The sequence below is a fragment of the Puma concolor genome, chromosome B1, assembly GCF_028749965.1.
Source record: "Puma concolor isolate L17-30 chromosome B1, mPumCon1.1.hap2, whole genome shotgun sequence".
In the NCBI taxonomy this organism is placed as follows: domain Eukaryota; kingdom Metazoa; phylum Chordata; class Mammalia; order Carnivora; family Felidae; genus Puma; species Puma concolor.
In genome coordinates, this window is record NC_141670.1 from 152201677 (window position 1) to 152222074 (window position 20398).

General features: G+C 39.3%; 1 long non-coding RNA gene and 1 pseudogene across 2 annotated transcripts in view; one reads left to right on the forward strand and one right to left on the reverse strand.

The window, feature by feature from the left end:
• Positions 1-5705: 5705 nt before the first annotated feature.
• LOC112858708 (Y-box-binding protein 1 pseudogene) lies at positions 5706-17842 on the reverse strand (annotated as a pseudogene).
• A 1724-nt stretch (positions 17843-19566) lies between these two features.
• Positions 19567-20398, forward strand: part of LOC147581961 (uncharacterized) — a 102949-nt gene continuing 102117 nt past the window's right edge. For both annotated transcript variants that reach the window (XR_015249803.1, XR_015249805.1), the window contains exon 1: positions 19567-20104. This is a non-coding gene — a long non-coding RNA (uncharacterized LOC147581961). The remainder of the gene's footprint in view (positions 20105-20398) is intronic.

A 20398-nucleotide genomic window follows, 5' to 3' on the forward strand; every position in this document is an offset into this window, starting at 1 on the left:
AAAAATTTAAAAAGAACACAAAAATATTAAATAAAGGATGCTAGATCCTAGGTGTGGTTTGGTCTGGTTCTTGAAAAAGGCTTGATAAAATAGAGAAGAAAGGGAAAGAAGAAAAAAAAAGGGAAAAAAAGGGAAATGTTTGAAAGTTAAAAAAGTAAATATAATAAAATAGAATAAAATGAAATTATGAAAGTAAAATATACTTTTAAAAGTTTACAAAAAAGTAAAGAATATAGTAGAAAAAGTAAAGAAAAATTGTTATTATATAAACAGAAAATAAAAATTAGTTTTTTTTCTCTTTTTGTATTCAAGAATAAGAAAAGAGAAGAAAAAGAAAAAAAAATGAATACATGGACCAGCTATGAGAATGAAATTGATTAAAAATACATCAATTTTCCCCTAGAAGTCAAACTATGAAACACTTTATAGTTCATAAACTAAGCAGGTGGAGAGACTGTGGTGTTCCTCTAGAGCGAAGTTGGATGAGGCTTGGTGTAGCGATTCTGTTCTACACTAGATGGCGCTGCTTAGTTGACTGGGGTGGATCTTTGTGGCACATGTATGCATGTATGTGCATGTGCAGGAGGGGTCAAAATGGTGTCATCCAGTTACACAGTCTCTAGTATCAGAACTCTGTACTCTTGCTGACTGGCAATCCAACACCGCTCTTTGTCTCTGGCTTCCATCCACTACCTGTTTCTACCTTGTCTGTGACCATGCTGTCAGCCTGCCAGGCAGCACCTCCCTCCTGAGTTTTATTTCAGATGGGGCTGTGTTTCCAAACCCTTCACTTCTGAGAGCCGTGCAGCTCTGAGCACTCAGACCCTCTAGGGGAGGATCTCCCTGAGCAATGGCCGGATACTAGCTTTCCCCCAGGAATGTTCATGAGACCATGCTGCTGCAGATGCCCAGAGACTCTGGCCAGGCACCAGTCTGCTCCAGAAAAAGTTTGCATGATCATCTAGCAGCAGCATTTCAAGGATTATGGAAAATCACAACACACATCTGGTGACAGTCTTCCCCTTTAATGTTCTTGTTCCAACACCAGCAAATGTGGCTGTTCTCCAGGGTCCACTGGGACATTTGCCTGTGGGGAGGCCATACAGCCTCTACAAAATGTCCTCCCAACAAGGGAACCACCTCTCCCCATGTGGCCTGAGGGCCCCTTGGACCTCACTGTCTGCTCCTGGGGATTTGCCCTTTCCACAAGAGCTGCAGAGTTTCAGATGATGTGCTCCTGTTTATAGAGTCTTAATGGAATTTAAACCATCTCCTTTCTCCTTTCTCCCTTTCTTGTTCAGTCCTTTTTAAATGTTTCCACTCTTTCTCTTTCTCTCCAGCTACTTTCAGGGGGAATGCTTTTCCTGTACTCTTTCCCTGTCTCTGTCCTCTCTCCACAAGCAAAAATAGCTCCCTGCCCTCTGCGGCTTCTCTCTCCCCTAGCTCACTTCTCTGTGCCACATTCCTGCCAAATTCTGTGGTTCAAGTTGTGCAGATTGTTGTGTTTATCCTCAAATCAGTTTTCTAGGTGTTCAAGATGCTTTGGTCTGATCAAGCTGCATTTCAAGGACGAGAGAGGCAAAAAAACCCTTCCATGCTGCTCCACCTTCTTGGCCCTTCTCCTAAGGTTTTTCAAAAAAAAAAAAAAAAAAATCTTTTCAAAGAACCAGCTCAGTTTCATTGATCTTTTATATTGCCTTTTTAGTGTTAATTTTATTTCTGCTCTGATCTTTATTTCTTCTACTAACTTTGGTCTTCATTTGTTCTTCTTTTTCTAGTTCTTTTAGGTGTACAGTTAGATTGTTTATTTGAAAATGTTCTTGTTCTTTGAGGTAGACCTCTATTGCTATAATATTCCCTCTTAGAACTGCTTTTGCTGTACCCCATAGATTTTGGTATGTTGTATTTTCATTTCTATTTTTCTCAAGGTGTATTTTGATTTTTCCTTTGATTTTTTTCATTGATCCATTAGTTGTTCAGTACATGTTGTTTAGTCTCCACATATTTGTGGCTTTTCATTTCTTCTTGTAATTTCTAATTTCACACTATTGTAGTTGGAAAAGATGCTTGATGTAATTTCAGTCTTCTTGAATTTAAGACTCATTTTTTGGCCTAACATGTGATCTATCCTGGACAGTATTCTATGTGCAAATGAGAAGAATGTGTATTCTGCTAGTTTTGGATAAAATGTTCTGTATATATCTACTAAGTCCATCTTTTATTGTGTTGTTTAAGGCAAATGTTTCCTTATTGATTTTCTGTTTGGATGATCTATTCACTGATGTAAATAGGTTCGTAATGTCTCCTACTATTATTGCTGTCAATTAGATCTGTTAATATTTATTTTATATTTTTAGGTGTTGCTATGCTGGGTGTACAAATATTTACAAATGTTATATCTTCTTGTCTAATTCCCCTTATTATTATTAATTAATGCCCATCTTTGTCTTTTATTAGTGTCATTGTTTTAAAGTATTTTGTCTAAGTAAAGTTACCCCAGCTTTCTTTTGGTTTCCATTTGCCTGAAATATCTTTTTCTTTCCCTTCACTTTTAGTCACTTTGTGGTCTTCCATCTTAAGTGAATCTCTTATAGGCAGATATAGGTGGGTTTTGTTTATTTAATCCATTCAGTCACTCTGTCTTCTGAATGGATCATTTAATCCATTTACATTTAAAGTAATTATTGATAGCTTCATACTTATTACTATTTTGTTAATTGTTTTCTGTAGATCCTCTCTGTTCCTTTCTTTTTCTCTTGATATCTTTGCTGTGGTTTGGTGACTTTCTATAGTGTTATGTTTAGATTTCTTTTGTGTTATCTTTTGTGTATCTAGTGTAGGTTTTTGCTTTGTGGTTACCCTGAGGGTCACAGATAAAAGCATATATATAAGAGTCTATTTTAAGTTGATAATCTAAATTTGAAAACATTCTAAGACTCTGCATTTTTACTCCCCCCACCCCTGCAATGTTTTGTTTATAATGTCACATTTTATTTATTTTTTTGACTACATTAATAAAAGAAAGGATGAGAACCATATGGTCCTTTTAATAGATGTAGAAACAACATTTGACAAAGTACAACTTCCATTCATGGTAAAAACCCTCACTAAAGTAGGGTTAAGGGAACATACCTCAACAAAATAAAGGCTGTATACAAAAAACCCAGAACTAATATCATCCTCAGTGGGGAACAACTGAGAGCTTTTCCTCTACAGTCACCGAACGAGAGAAGGATGTCCACTGTCACCACTGTTATTTAACATAGCGCTATAAGTCCTAGCCATAGTAGTCGGACGACAAACAGAAATAAAAGGCATCCAAATTGGTAAGGACAAAGTCAAACTTTCACTATTTGCAGATGACATTATACTCTATGTAGAAAACCTGAAAGACTCCACAAAAAAATTGCTAGAGTGGTGCATGAATTCGGTAAAGTTGCAGGGTACAAAATCAACATACAGAAATCTGTTGCATTTGTGTACACCAATAATGAAGCAGCAGAAAGAGAAATCAAGGCATTGATCCCATTATAATTGCACCAAAACCCATAAGATACCTAGGAATAAACCTACCCAAAGAGGTAAATACTTGTATTCTGAGGTCACATTTTAAATCTTTTTATTTTGTGTATCCTTAGCTAATTAGCTAATTATTATGGTTATATTTTATTTTTACTGCTTTTGTCTTTTAACCTTCATACTAGCTTTATATGTGATTAGTCCACTACTTTTACTATATATATATATATATATATATATACACACACACACACATATGCATATATATAGACACACACCTTTATATATAGTATAAATAGTATAGTATATACCATACACACACACACACACACACACACACACACACACACACACACCTTAATCAGCAAGGTTTTTCCTTCCATATGTTTTCTTTTTCTTTTTTTAATTAAAAAAAATTTTTTTTAACGTTTATTCATCTTTGAGAGACAGAGACAGAGCATGAGCAGGGAAGGGGCAGAGAGATGGAGATACAGAATTGAAAGCAGGCTCCAGTCTCCCAGCTGTCAGCACAGAGCCAAACGCAGGGCTTGAGCTCATGAACTGCGAGATCATGACCTGAGCCGAAGTTGGACGCTCAACTGACTGAGCCACCCAGGCATCCCCCATATGTTTTCTTATTAGTAATTATGGCCCCTCTTCAACTTAAAGAAATCTCTTTAACATTTCTTGTAAGGCTAGTGGTGACAAACTCCTTTAGCTTTTACTTTTCTGTAAAACTCTTTATCTGTCCTTAAATTTTGAATAATAACCTTGGTTGTGTATTCATGGTTGAGTTTTTTCCTTTTCATACTTTGAATATATTATGGCACTCACTTCTGGCCTGCAAAGTTTATGCTGAGAATTCTGCTCTTAGTCTTATGAGGGAGATCTCTTATATGTAACAAGTCATTTTTCTCTTGCTGCTTTTAAGATTCTCTCTTTTATCTTTAACTGTAAAGATAACTTTAAAGTCTGGGTGGCTCAGTCAATTAAACATCCTACTCTTGACTTCAGCTCAGGTCATGATCCCAGGATTGTGGGATGGAGCCTGGAATTGGGTTCTCATAGCATGGAGCCTGCTTGGCATTCTTTCTCTTCCTCTCTCTCTGCCCCTTCCCTGTTCTCTCTCTCTCTCACTCCCTTTATCAAAATAAATAAATAAACATTAAAAAAAAACACCCATGCTGCATAGATAATGCAGATAGTTCTATTTATCTGCTTAATGGGATAAAAGCAAGCACTTAAGGTCTTCAGCTCTAATCTTTTGTTCATTTCTTAAATCTTTTTCTTTTTTTTAAGTTTATTTATTTGAGAGAGAGAGAGAGAGAGAATATGAGTCATGGAGGGCAAGATAGAGAATCCTAAGCAGGCTTCAGTGCTTCCAGCACAGAGCCCCATGTAGGGCTCTATCTCAGGAACCATGAGATTATGACCTTAGCCAAAGTCAAGACTCCCATGCTTAACCAACTGAGCCACCCAGGTGCCACTCATTTCTTATTGCAGGGATTTCATATTGATTTTTTCTTGTTGGATGACTAAACCTGATCATGGTAGCAATGGTAAGCCGCATTTACTCATCCCCACTGTGCTCAGCCTTGGAAGCTGACGAAATCTCAGCTGGTGGATCCACTGCTTTGCCATCTTGTGGTTTAGAGTTTTCTGGGCATCTGCCTCTGTAATTGAAGTTGCTGCGGTACCCAGGTTGAGGTGGCTGGTGATTTTGGGTCTCATTTCTTTGATTTTTCCTTATCTTCTTCATTGTTCTCTGGACTGTCTTTAAAAAATTTTTTTTTGTTAATATTTATTTTTGAGAGAAAGAGAGACAGAGCACGAGTGGGGGAGAGTCAGAGAGAGAGGGAGACACAGAATACTAAGCAGGCTCCAGGCTCTGAGCTTCAGCACAGAGCCCGATATGGGGGTTCACACCCATGAGCTGTGAAATCATAACTTGAGCCGAAGTGGGATGCCCAACTGACTGATCTGCCCAAGTGCCCCTAGGCTGTCTTTGGCAAGGAGGACCCCTTGTGGAATCATGATCTATAGCCCCAGTAATATTCTGTCTCACTTTTTTATCTTCTGTTGCAGCCTGCTTGGATAGGGAGGTTGAGAATACTGTGGTCCATGCCCATAGGGCCTCTGCACATAGTAAAGTGGAATCCAACCCACCATCTGTGGTAGGGCCTATGCTATGTGGCCTGGCCTTTGGGAGCACCTCCAATCCCTTCTTCTTTTCCTACTCTCACTATTTTGGTAATTCTGTGGGTAAATGCATGAAGGACCCCTGTGACATGGATAGCGCCTATAATGGTTATGGTATGCTGCATTCTTACTGCCTTGCAGTGGAACTCCACTGAGGCCTGTCACATTAGCTGCTTCTGAACCCTTTTCTCCTTTGACAACATCAAACTCCAGCCTCTCTGTCTCCTGCACTGGGAAGATACTTCCTGGGTTCTTCTTTATGGTAAGCTGGTGTACATTGTCCTCTGTGTCATTCCAGTTGATGAAACCATATCCGTTTCTTCCATATCCGTTGAACCATTTTACTGTTCCCAAACCTTCCATTGCAGTGATCTTGTGGCTGCTGGCTAGTGTCCCCCATGAGGCCACTGCCCATCGTACCGGGCTTGGTGTCAGCAGTGCTGAGGGCAAGGACTGCGGTTGGCTACTGGGTCTCAGCCTCCGTGCTTACAGCTATGGTGATGGTGACTGGGGCCAGATTAGGTAGCTGGGCTCCTCCTGGGGTGTGATGATAACTAGGCCTGTGGAGGCAGTGGGACTGCTCAGGGCTCTCTGGGGTCCACTCTCTTTTCCTACTTCTGATGGAACTCCATTTTAAATTAATTTTTGTGAGTGGTGTGAGTTAGGGGTCCAATTTCATTGTTCTGCATGTGGTTCTCTAGTTCGCCCAGCACTATTTATTGAAAAGACTATCTTTTCCTTATTGGGTGTTTTTGGCTTCCTTGGCAAATATTAGTTGGCAGTATATACTGGTATTTAATTCTGGGGTTTCTACTCTGTTCCATAGGTTGTGTCTATTTTTGTGCCAGTACTGTTTTGTTTTTGTTTTTGTTTTTGTTTTACCATGGCTTTGTAGTATAGCTTGAAATCCAGAAACATGGTACCTCTGTCTTCGCTCTTTTTTCTCAAAATTATTTTGCCTATTTTAGGTCTTTTGTGGATCCACACAAATTTTAGTGTTCTCTCTTCTGTTTCTGTGAAGAATGCTATTGGTATTTTGGTTGGGGTTATGCTGAATGTCGAAGGCTTTTGGTATTATGCCCATCTTAACAATATTAAGTCTTTTGATCCATGAACACAGGATATTTTTCCACTTTTTGTGTTGATTTCTTTTAGCTAAATTTTGTAGTTTTTGTTGTATATATCTTTTACTTCCTTGTGTTAAATTTATTCCTAAGAACTTTATTGTTTTTGATGGTGTTGTGAATGGGATGGTTGTATTTATTTGTTTTCAGATTCTTTATCATTAGTGTAAAAGAATGCAATTGATGTCTATATGTTGATTTTGTATCCTGGGATTTCAGTGAAATTGTTGATGGATATTTTTATTGTTGCTAGTAATTAATTTTATAAATAATTTCACAATAAATAATGTTTGTATATCATTTTGTACTTTTCCAGTGTATATTCGGGATAAATTCCTAGAGGTAGAAATGTCAAGGGTAAAATCATGTTTTTGGGTAAATATGTTAACAGACTTTAAGTTTTAGAATGGTTTTATATTCACAACAATATTGAACAGAAGGTACAGAGATTTCTCCTAAACCCCCTGCCTCCACACATCCACAACTTGCCCTTTTATCAAAATCCCTGACCAGAGTGGTGCATTTGTTGGCAGTGACGAGCCTACATTGATACATTATTGTGACCCAAAGTCCATAGTTTACATTAGGGTACAGTCTAATTGGTTTTGTGAATTCTATAGATTTGGACAAATGTATAATGACATGTATCCATAATTATAGTATACAGGGCATTTTCCCTGTCCTAATAATCTTCTGTGCTTTGTCTATTCATCCCATGCCCCCAGGCCCCTAGTGACCACTGATCTTTTTATTGTATCCATAGTTTTGCCTTTTCCAGAATGTCATATGATTGGAATCATATAATAGTACTTCTTTTACCTAGTAATATACACTTAATTTTCTTTCATGTCTTTTCATGGCTTAACAGATCTTTCTTTTTAGTGCTGAATATTAATCCACTGTCTGGATGTATCACAGTTTATCCATTCACCTATTGAAGAACATCTTGATTGCCTCAAAGTTTTGGCAATTATTAATAAAGCTGCTACACACATTTTTAATGTAGATTTTTTGTGTAGACATACATTTCCAGCTCCTTTGAGTAAATATCAAAGAGTGAGATTGATGAGTTGTATGGTAAGAGTATGTTTATTTTAATAAGAAACTGCCAAAGTATCCTCCAAAGTGGCTGTAGCATTTTGCATTCCCACCAACAGTGAATGAGAGTTCCTGTTGCTCCTCACCCTTGCCAACATTTGGTATTGTCAGTTTTTTCATTGTTAGATCAACTGATTTTGATAATTTCTAATAAGTGTGTAGTGGTTTCTCAGTTGTTTTATTTTGCGTTTCCCCAATGACATCTGATGTGAAACTCTTTCATATGTTCATTTGCCATCTGTATATCTCACTTGGTGAGATGCCTGTTGAGGTCTTTGGCCCATTTTTTAATTGGGCTGTTTGTTTTCATGTTGTTGAGTTTTAAGTATTCTTTGTATAGTTTGGGTAACAGTCCTTTATCATGGGTTTTCTGCAAATATTTTCTCTCAATTTGTGGCTTGTCTTTGCTTTCTTTTGATAGTATATTATGCAGAGCAGAAAGTTAAAAAAATTTTTTTTAAGTTTATTTATTTTGAGAGAGAGAGAGAGAGAGAGAGAGAGAGAGAAAGAGAGCAAGAACAGGGGAGGGGCAGAGAGAGAGAGAAAATGCCAAGTAGGCACTAAGCTGTTAGTGCAGATCCCCACATGGGGCTCTATCTGATGAACCGTGAGATCACGACCTGAGCCGAAATCAAGAGTCAGACGCTTAGCCAACTGAGCCACCCAAGCGCCCCAGAAAGTTTTAATTTTAAGGAATTGCAGCTTATTAATTATTTCTTTCATGGATCATGCCTTCACTGTTGTATTTAAAAAGTAATTACAGACATAAGGTCATCTAGATTTTCTCCAATGTGATTTTTTAGGAGTTTTGTAGTTTTGTATTTTACATTTAGCTCTGTGATCCTTTTTGGGTTGATTTCTATAAGGGTGCAAAGTCTGTGTGTAGCTATTTCTTTTCCTTCTCCTTCTTCTTTTTGGTTTGGATGTCCAGTTGTTCCGGCACCAGTTATTTAAAAGACCATCTTTTCTTCATTGTATTGCCTTTGCTCCTTTGTCAAAGATCAGCTGGCTGTATTTATGGGGTCTATTTCTCAGCTCTCTATTCTGTTTCATTGATCTGTTTGTCCATTCTTTCACCAATACCACATAGTCTTATAGTAATCATGAAGTCACATAGTGTCAACCCTTTGACTTTGTTCTTTGCCTTTAATATTGTGTTGGCTATTTTGAGTCTTTTGCCTCTCCATTCAAACTTTAGAATCGGTTTGTTGATATCTACACAATAACTTGATGGAATTTAGGATTGTACTGAATCTGTAGTTGGAGTTGGGAAGAACTGACATTTTGACAATATTTGAATCCTTCTATTCATGAACATGAAATGTGGTGTCCATTTATTTACTTTTTTAATTTCATTGACCAGAGCTTTGCAGTTTTTCTCATATAGATCTTGTACATAATTTTGTTAGATTTATACCTAAGTATTTCAGTTTTTTGAAGGTGCTAATATAAATGACAATGCGTTTGTAATTTCAAATTCAACTTGTTTACAGATCGTTGACCTTTTAACTTTCTATTCTGAAAGCTTGCTATAATCACTTATTAATTCCCTATTTTTTCTATATATTGCCAAACTGTTATCTTAATGGCTGTTCCAGTTTGCATTTCCACTAGAAATTGAGAAACATTCCCATTCCTAACATTTTCCCTGACAGATTTATTGTCAAACTTAAATATTGCCAATCTGATAGGCAAGCAATATTTTGTCACAATAGTGGTATTTAGAATTTTTCTTATTAAGGGAGATTGGCCATTGTTTTCTTATCTTTAAGAGTCATTTCTGTGTTCTTGTTCTGTGAACTACCTGTTCATATTCTTTAAAAATTCTTCTGTTGGATTGTTGGTCTTTTTATTTGAGAGTTTGGGGAGCTCTTATTATATCGTTTATGCTGGCCTTTGTTCCACTTCCTTTTATTAGTTATAAGTAATTTCTCCAAGTTTTTATGTACATTTTAACTTTGTTTACAGTGTTTCTGCTCTGCAGGCTACTTTTAAATTATTAATTATTCATTCTTCTTTCTTGAATTGTAATTGGGTATTGAGATAGTTGGGAAGTTTCCCTGACCCCAGGTTGAAAGGTATTCATCTATATCATCCTCCAATTCATGTAAAATTTTTATTAATTTTTTCAAGATTTTATTTTTTAAGTAATCTTTACACCCAATGTGGGGCTTGAACCCACCACCCCCAAATCATTGCACGTTCCACTAACTGAGCCATCCAGGTGCCCTGTAAAATTTTAATTTATTTTTTTACTTTATTTATTTATTTATTTATTTTTTTACATTTTATTATTATTTTTTTATTTATATATGAAATTTATTGTCAAATTGGTTTCCATACAACACCCAGTGCTCATCCCAAAAGGTGCCCTCCTCAGTACCCATCACCCACCCTCTCCTCCCTCCCACCCCCCATCAACCCTTAGTTTGTTCTCAGTTCTCAACAGTCTCTTATGCTTTGGCTCTCTCCCACTCTAACCTCTTTTTTTTTTTTTTTGTTCCCCTCCCCCATGGGTTTCTCTTAAGTTTCTCAGGATCCACATAAGAGTGAAACCATATGGTATCTGTCTTTCTCTGTATGGCTTATTTCACTTAGCATCACACTCTCCAGTTCCATCCACGTTGCTACAAAAGGCCATATTTCATTTTTTCTCATTGCCACGTAGTACTCCATTGTGTATATAAACCACAATTTCTTTATCCATTCATCAGTTGATGGACATTTAGGCTCTTTCCATAATTTGGCTATTGTTGAGAGTGCTGCTATGAACATTGGGGTACAAGTGCCCCTATGCATCAGTACTCCTGTGTCCCTTGGATAAATTCCTAGCAGTGCTATTGCTGGGTCATAGGGTAGGTCTATTTTTAATTTTCTGAGGAACCTCCACACTGCTTTCCAGAGCGGCTGCACCAATTTGCATTCCCACCAACAGTGCAAGAGGGTTCCCGTTTCTCCACATCCTCTCCAGCATCTATAGTCTCCTGATTTGTTCATTTTGGCCACTCTGACTGGCGTGAGGTGATATCTGAGTGTGGTTTTGATTTGTATTTCCCTGATAAGGAGCGACGCTGAACATCTTTTCATGTGCCTGTTGGCCATCCGGATGTCTTCTTTAGAGAAGTGTCTATTCATGTTTTCTGCCCATTTCTTCACTGGGTTATTTGCTTTTCGGGTGTGGAGTTTGGTGAGCTCTTTATAGATTTTGGATACTAGCCCTTTGTCCGATATGTCATTTGCAAATATCTTTTCCCATTCCATTGGTTGCCTTTTAGTTTTGTTGGTTGTTTCCTTTGCTGTGCAGAAGCTTTTGATCTTCATAAGGTCCCAGTAATTCACTTTTGCTTTTAATTCCCTTGCCTTTGGGGATGTGTCGAGTAAGAGATTGCTACGGCTGAGGTCAGAGAGGTCTTTTCCTGCTTTCTCCTCTAAGGTTTTGATGGTTTCCTGTCTCACATTCAGGTCCTTTATCCATTTGGAGTTTATTTTTGTGAATGGTGTGAGAAAGTGGTCTAGTTTCAACCTTCTGCATGTTGCTGTCCAGTTCTCCCAGCACCATTTGTTAAAGAGACTGTCTTTTTTCCATTGGATGTTCTTTCCTGCTTTGTCAAAGATGAGTTGGCCATACGTTTGTGGGTCTAGTTCTGGGGTTTCTATTCTATTCCATTGGTCTATGTGTCTGTTTTTGTGCCAATACCATGCTGTCTTGATGATGACAGCTTTGTAGTAGAGGCTAAAGTCTGGGATTGTGATGCCTCCTGCTTTGGTCTTCTTCTTCAAAATTCCTTTGGCTATTCGGGGCCTTTTGTGGTTCCATATGAATTTTAGGATTGCTTGTTCTAGTTTCGAGAAGAATGCTGGTGCAATTTTGATTGGGATTGCATTGAATGTGTAAATAGCTTTGGGTAGTATTGACATTTTGATAATATTTATTCTTCCAATCCATGAGCAGGGAATGTCTTTCCATTTCTTTAAATCTTCTTCAATTACCTTCATAAGCTTTCTATAGTTTTCAGCATACAGATCCTTTACATCTTTGGTTAGATTGATTCCTAGGTATTTTATGCTTCTTGGTGCAATTGTGAATGGGATCAGTTTCTTTATTTGTCTTTCTGTTGCTTCATTGTTAGTGTATAAGAATGCAACTGATTTCTGTACATTGATTTTGTATCCTGCAACTTTGCTGAATTCATGTATCAGTTCTAGCAGACTTTTGGTGGAGTCTATCGGATTTTCCATGTATAATATCATGTCATCTGCAAAGAGCGAAAGCTTGACTTCATCTTTGCCAATTTTGACGCCTTTGATTTCCTTTTGTTGTCTGATTGCTGATGCTAGAACTTCTAGCACTATGTTAAACAACAGCGGTGAGAGTGGGCATCCCTGTCGTGTTCCTGATCTCAGGGAAAAAGCTCTCAGTTTTTCCCCGTTGAGGATGATGTTAGCTGTGGGCTTTTCATAAATGGCTTTTATGATCTTTAAGTATGTTCCTTCTATCCCGACTTTCTCAAGAGTTTTTATTAAGAAAGGGTGCTGGATTTTGTCAAAGGCCTTTTCTGCATCGATTGACAGGATCATATGGTTTTTCTCTTTTTTTTTGTTAATGTGATGTATCACGTTGATTGATTTGCGAATGTTGAACCAGCCCTGCATCCCAGGAATGAATCCCACTTGATCATGGTGAATAATTCTTTTTATATGCCGTTGAATTCGATTTGCTAGTATCTTATTGAGAATTTTTGCATCCATATTCATCAGGGATATTGGCCTGTAGTTCTCTTTTTTTACTGGGTCTCTGTCTGGTTTAGGAATCAACGTAATACTGGCTTCATAGAATGAGTCTGGAAGTTTTCCTTCCCTTTCTATTTCTTGGAATAGCTTGAGTAGGATAGGTATTATCTCTGCTTTAAACGTCTGGTAGAGCTCCCCTGGGAAGCCATCTGGTCCTGGACTCTTATTTGTTGGGAGGTTTTTGATAACCGATTCAATTTCTTCGCTGGTGATGGGTCTGTTCAAGCTTTCTATTTCCTCCTGATTGAGTTTTGGAAGAGTGTGGGTGTTCAGGAATTTGTCCATTTCTTCCAGGTTGTCCAATTTGTTGGCATATAATTTTTCATAGTATTCCCTGATAATTGTTTGTATCTCTGAGGGATTGGTTGTAATAATTCCATTTTCATTCATGATTTTATCTATTTGGGTCATCTCCCTTTTCTTTTTGAGAAGCCTGGCTAGAGGTTTGTCAATTTTGTTTATTTTTTCAAAAAACCAACTCTTGGTTTCGTTGATCTGCTCTACAGTTTTTTTAGATTCTATATTGTTTATTTCTGCTCTGATCTTTATTATTTCTCTTCTTCTGCTGGGTTTAGGCTGCCTTTGCTGTTCTGCTTCTATTTCCTTTAGGTGTGCTGTTAGATTTTGTATTTGGGATTTTTCTTGTTTCTTGAGATAGGCCTGGATTGCAATGTATTTTCCTCTCAGGACTGCCTTTGCTGCGTCCCAAAGCGTTTGGATTGTTGTATTTTCATTTTCGTTTGTTTCCATATATTTTTTAATTTCTTCTCTAATTGCCTGGTTGACCCACTCATTCGTTAGTAGGGTGTTCTTTAACCTCCATGCTTTTGGAGGTTTTCCAGACTTTTTTCTGTGGTTGATTTCAAGCTTCATAGCATTGTGGTCTGAAAGTATGCATGGTATGATTTCAATTCTTGTAAACTTATGAAGGGCTGTTTTGTGGCCCAGTATATGATCTATCTTGGAGAATGTTCCATGTGCACTCGAGAAGAAAGTATATTCTGTCGCTTTGGGATGCAGAGTTCTAAATATATCTGTCAAGTCCATCTGATCCAATGTCTCATTCAGGGCCCTTGTTTCTTTATTGACCGTGTGTCTAGATGATCTATCCATTTCTGTAAGTGGGGTGTTAAAGTCCCCTGCAATTACCACATTCTTCTCAATAAGGTTGCTTATGTTTATGAGTAATTGTTTTATATATTTGGGCGCTCCGGTATTCGGCGCATAGACATTTATAATTGTTAGCTCTTCCTGATGGATAGACCCTGTCACTATTATATAATGTCCTTCTTCATCTCTTGTTACAGCCTTTAATTTAAAGTCTAGTTTGTCTGATATAAGGATGGCTACTCCAGCTTTCTTTTGGCTTCCAGTAGCATGATAAATAGATCTCCATCCCCTCACTCTCAATCTAAAGGTGTCCTCAGGTCTAAAATGAGTCTCTTGTAGACAGCAAATAGATGGGTCTTGTTTTTTTATCCATTCTGATACCCTATGTCTTTTGGTTGGCGCATTTAATCCATTTACATTCAGTGTTATTATAGAAAGATATGGGTTTAGAGTCATTGTGATGTCTGTATGTTTTATGCTTGTAGTGATGTCTCTGGTACTTTGTCTTACAGGGTCCCCCTTAGGATCTCTTGGAGGGCTGGTTTAGTGGTGACAAATTCCTTCAGTTTTTGTTTGTTTGGGAAGACCTTTATCTCTCCTTCTATTCTAAATGACAGACTTGCTGGATAAAGGATTCTCGGCTGCATATTTTTTCTGTCTAGCACACTGAAAATCTCGTGCCAATTCTTTCTGGCCTGCCAAGTTTCAAAAGAGAGATCAGTCACGAGTCTTATAGGTCTCCCTTTATATGTGAGGGCACGTTTACCCCTTGCTGCTTTCAGAATTTTCTCTTTATCCTTGTATTTTGCCAGTTTCACTATGATATGTCGTGCAGAAGATCGATTCAAGTTACGTCTGAAGGGAGTTCTCTGTGCCTCTTGGATTTCAATGCCTTTTTCCTTCCCCACTTCAGGGAAGTTCTCAGCTATTATTTCTTCAAGTACCCCTTCAGCACCTTTCCCTCTCTCTTCCTCCTCTGGGATACCAATTTGCGTAGATTATTTCTTTTTAGTGTATCACTTAGTTCTCTAATTTTCCCCTCATACTCCTGGATTTTTTTATCTCTCTTTTTCTCAGCTTCCTCTTTTTCCATAACTTTATCTTCTAGTTCACCTATTCTCTCCTCTGCCTCTTCAATCCGAGCCATGGTGGTTTCCATTTTGTTATGCATTTCGTTTAAAGCGTTTTTCAGCTCCTCGTGACTGTTCCTTAGTCCCTTGATCTCTGTAGCAAGAGATTCTCTGCTGTCAGCTATACTGTTTTCAAGCCCAGCGATTAATTTTATGACTATTATTCTAAATTCACTTTCTGTTATATTATTTAAATCCTTTTTGATCAGCTCATTAGCTGTTGTTATTTCCTGGAGATTCTTCTGAGGGGAATTCTTCCGCTTGGTCATTTTGGATAGTCCCTGGCATGGTGAGGACCTGCAGGGCACTTCCCCTGTGCTGTGGTGTATAACTGGAGTTGGTGGGCGGAGCCGCAGTCAGACCTGATGTCTGCCCCCAGCCCACCGCTGGGGCCACAGTCAGACTGGTGTGTGCCCTCTCTTCCCCTCTCCTAGGGGCGGGATTTACTGTGGGGTGGGGTGGCCAGTCTGGGCTACTTGCACACTGCCAGGCTTGTGATGCTGGGGATCTGGCGTCTTAGCTGGGGTGGGTAGGCAAGGTGCACAGGGGCAGGAGGGGCAGGCTTAGCTTGCTTCTCCTTAGGTGATCCACTTCAGGAGGGGCCCTGTGGCAGCAGGAGGGAGTCAGATCCGCTGCCGGAGGTTTGGCTCCGCAGAAGCGCAGAGTTGGGTGTTTGCGCGGAGCGAGCAAGTTCCCTGGCAGGAACTGGTTCTCTTTGGGATTTTGGCTGGGGGATGGGCGGGGGAGATGGCGCTGGCGAGCGCCTTTGTTCCCCACCAAACTGAGCTCTGTCGTCCGGGGGCTCAGCAGCTCTCCTTCCCTTTGTCCTCCAGCCTTCCCGCTTTCTGAGCAGAGCTGTTAGCTTATGACCTCCCAGATGCTAAGTCGCGCTTGCTGTCGGAACACAGTCCGTCAGGCCCCTCCGCTTTTTGCAAGCCAGACTCGGGGGCTCTGCTTGGCCGGCGAGCCGCCCCTCCGCCCCGGCTCCCTCCCGCCAGTCCGTGGAGCGCGCACCGCCTCGCCGCCCTTCCTACCCTCTTCCGTGGGCCTCTCGTCTGCGCTTGGCTCCGGCGACTCCGTTCTGCTAATCCTCTGGCGGTTTTCTGGGTTATTTAGGCAGGTGTAGGTGGAATCTAAGTGATCAGCAGGACGCGCGGTGAGCCCAGCGTCCTCCTACGCCGCCATCTTCCCTACCTATCCTATTTTTTTACTTTAAATATATGATCCTTTTGAAGTTTATCTTAGTGCATGGTGTGAGGTGCAGATCTAATTTTGTCTTTAGCCAAGAGGCTTTCCAGTTGTTCTAAAGCCAATTAAAAAGTTTGCCAGGTAGTGAAGTCTTTTTAACTTTCCCCCATACATTTAATTCCAAGTTTGGCAATTCATAGGTTTCTGGAGAGTAACATTTTCTTTCTTGTTAAAGAAAAATAAAGTTGACAATTGATTTGTGAAAACACAAATCGTAATTCTCTATGTATTCCATTAAAGACTTTTCAATAAATGAAGATCAAATATAAAGTGGCTAGTTTATTTTATTTTTTTTTTACTTTTTATTTTTCTTAAGTTTATTTTTGAGAGAGAGAGAGCGAGCAAGCAAGTGGGGGAGGGACAGAGAGAGGGAGAGAGAAAATCTCAAGCAGGCTCTGCAAGATCAGTGCTGATCCAGTTGTGGGAGTTGAACCCACAAACTGCGAGATCATGACCTGAGCCGAAGTCAGACACTTAACTGGCTGAGCCACTCAGGTGTCCCTAAACAAGTAACCAGTTTTTAATAAGCAATTGGACATATTTCAAGCTAAAAAATTCCCCCAGAAAAAACCCAAGTTTTTCTTAAAATAACAATTTAATCCAGATACAATGTTGTTATTGATTATAGAGTCTCACAATGTGGTTTAAAGCAAAGCTGTTTTCATCTACCCACTCTGAAAATCAGCATGACTACAGGAGATTAGAATCAAATAGATAGTCTGTATTTTCTGAGGGTACAATTATTGCCCGTATTGATGCTCTCCAGCTAAAGACTACTAGGAACACACCTGTCGTTGGACAATTTAGATTTCTGCTGTCATGAGCAGTTGAAGGAGGCCACACAACTGGTGCTGGGAAATCACAGGGCATCTCAGTAAGTGTTGGAAAGGACTTTTAAAATAGGATTTCAGTGTTGGTTAGGTGATTTGGGGGAAGATATAAGGAATTTTAAGTCTTTGTTCTGAGGCTTTTTTTTTCTGGATTGCATGCTGTCAGGAAGCAGGGTTTCTCCTGATTGGGTATTTAGAATATCTGACTTAGAAGGAGGGAAGACTAGAGGGAAGCTAAAATGAGCAGCATTCATTCATGTTACTCGAGATAGGGAGATGTTGAATTGAATTGTTTGGACAACATTTACATTTTTCTCTGTCTTCACACATGATTACAGAGTGGTCTGGTTTCTGTCTTTATTTTTATAAATTTGAGTATGGTTGACACACAATGTTACATTAGTTTCATGCATAGAGCATAGTGATTCACCATCTCTGTAGGTTATGCTGTGCTCACCACAAGTGTAACCACCATCTGTCACTACTGAGTACCATTGACTGTGTTCCCTATGCTGTACCTTTGATTCCCCTGACTTATTCATTGCATGGCTTGTTTCTTTCTTGATATCATAGTCTGAGAATGCTTTGTCCAATGTTGGTGTTCTGTGAGAAAGTGTTCAGGATAGTTTCCAGGTGTCAGGAGCTGCTTTTTTTTTTTTTTTCTTTTATGCTCCAAATAATGCAGAATTTTCCTTTTTAGTTCAATTTGTACACAATAACATATACCTGTATTAGTCAGGGTAACTAGTTCCAGCTGCTGTAGCAGATAATCCTCAAATCTCTGTTGCGTCATATTGGGCCAATCTTCAGGCTTCATCCATCTTGTGCACCACATGTAGCTATCCTCCACATGTGGCTTCCAAATATGCCACAGGAGGAGAAGACAAAGTGGAGAGAGCACACCAGGTAATTAGATACCTCACTGCAGAAGTGACACGCTTCACTTATCCATTGGCCAGGATTAGTCAATCACTCCACATAGATTTAAGGGGTATAGTAGTTAGGGTTCTCCAGAGAAACAAAACAGCTGAGGGTGTGTGTGTGTGTGTGTGTGTGTGTGTGTGTGTGTGTGTGTGTGTGTAGAGACAGAGAATGAGAAAAAGAGAGAGAGAGAAAGAACAAACTTTATTTTAAGGAATTGGCTCACATTATAATAGAGGCTGGCAGGTCCAAAATCAACAGGGTAAGTCCAACAGGCAGGACACCCAGGGAAGAGCTGAGGTTGCACTTGAAGTCTACAGGCTGTCTGCTGGCAGAATTCCTTCCTGTTCTGGGGAGGGCAGTCTTTTTTCTATTCAGGACTTCAGTTGATTGGATGAGGCCCACCCACACTACAGAGGGCAATCTGCTTGACTGTAAAGTCCAGTGATACAAATGTTAATCTCATCCAAAAAACACGTTCATAAAAACATCTAGAAAAAATGTTTGACCAAATATCTAGACACCAGGACCCAGCCAAACTGACACATAAAGTTAATCATCATAGGGAGGTATGTGATTTCCATCTGGATTTTCTGCCAAGCCACTTAGAATTGGCAATTTGCAGCATGAGTCTTTGGTTCCCAGCCAGTTTTCTTGCCAAACAGTCCTTTTACTAATATATATGTTTTCAATAAAAATGCATATTTTATAAACATATGTTTATTAACTCAAGGCATTTTCATCAATGCACAAACCTTACATTTATCTAGCACTTTACAATTTTATATTCTGTGTGATAGGTAGGATGTGTATTGTTATTTCCATTTGACAGATAAAAATCATGAAACTAAGGTGACTTATGCAAGGCTGCATCGTAAGGAAGTGAAAGGCCCAAGACCAGAAGTCCAGTCCTCGTTCTTTTTATTTGCCACAGACACATATATAACGAAACATACCAAGATAAAACAAATCAGTCTTGGAACTTTGGATTTATGTCATCTGCTAGTAGGGAAAAATGTCTGTAACCTTGCATAGTTTTAAGAAGTAAAAATAACTGACCTAATTTCAGTTTTTTAAAAAAAATGTTTAAAATTTTTAATGTTTATACATTTTTGAGAAACAGAGAGAGATTGAGCAGGGGAGGGTAGAGAGAGAGGAATCCGAAGCAGGCTCCAAGCTCTTAGCTGTCAGCACAGAGCCTGACGCGGAGGCTCGAACCCGCAAAGTGGGAGATCATGACCTGAGCCGAAGTGGGACGCTTAACTGACAAAGCCACCCAGGCGCCCTGACATAATTTCAGTTCTTATAGTGTAATGGCCATATCACGAAGGAGCAGGCTTTCTGTAGTATGTCACTGTGAGGAATGGTTAGTCCAAAAGGTGACAAGGTGGCATGGTGTTGTGTGTTAATTGTAGTTTGGTCTTTTAATAATAATTGAGCTCACTAGCATGAGATTTCTAAGAGGTGCACAGTTGTGAGCAAACTCAGTGGACCTGCCAGACTTTCTAAAATAAGTACTAGCCGATTGCCCACTTCTGAGTTTAAGAGCCAGTGGCAGAATTATGCGGATGATTCCTGTGTTGCGTCTAGGAGACTGCCAAGAATCATGCAGCCTGCAAAAACTAGTTTCAGGAAAACCACAGTCTTCATAGCAGTTTCAAGAATACGTATTATATACACGTTAAATACAACACAGTCTGAATTCATGGTGATCACCCTTTTTAATTCCTTTAAAGATGGCATATCCCTGGCATACAGGAAGGTAATGCCAGTGAATCAGAAACATGCCAGCAGGAGAAGATTTGGTTCAAAATAAGCCCCTGGGGCATTTTGGAGAAAATCACATTTAATCACGATGACAGCGATTTAAAATAGCCTCTTTTCATCGTACCAGTCTTCTACCTCATATCCACCTTTTACTAACAAGGCCAAGGAGTAGGTCATTGACAAGAGACTTCTGTGACTTTAGTAGGAAACAGATGTGGAAGTACTAACCCTACTTTTTCTGGCACCCGAACGGACAGTCTACGGGAGGGAAGTGACATGGAGAAGCCATGGGGCTGACTATAAGAGTGAGCAGGTGCCAGCCGGGCAGAGCTGAGGGGAACGCCAGGCTCACTGGATGACTGCATGGGTATGAACTATAATACATCACAGAAATTCCCTAAATTGTTCTCTCTCTCCCCAGTCTTTTCTATTGATTCATGTTTGTTCTGTATTTATTTCTGCTGTTAAGAATGACACAGAAAAAAGGGGACTGTGGGTAGAATCAGTACTTGGGACTTAAAAAAAACCTTAGCATTATTTTCTTGGCTGTCACGTTTCACTGATTCAGAACAACTGGTGATTTCTCTCTCTATAGCTTTAATTATGTTTGCTGTCAGAGACCTAAGCCGTAGGAAAGGACAGGACAGCAACTTTATTTTAA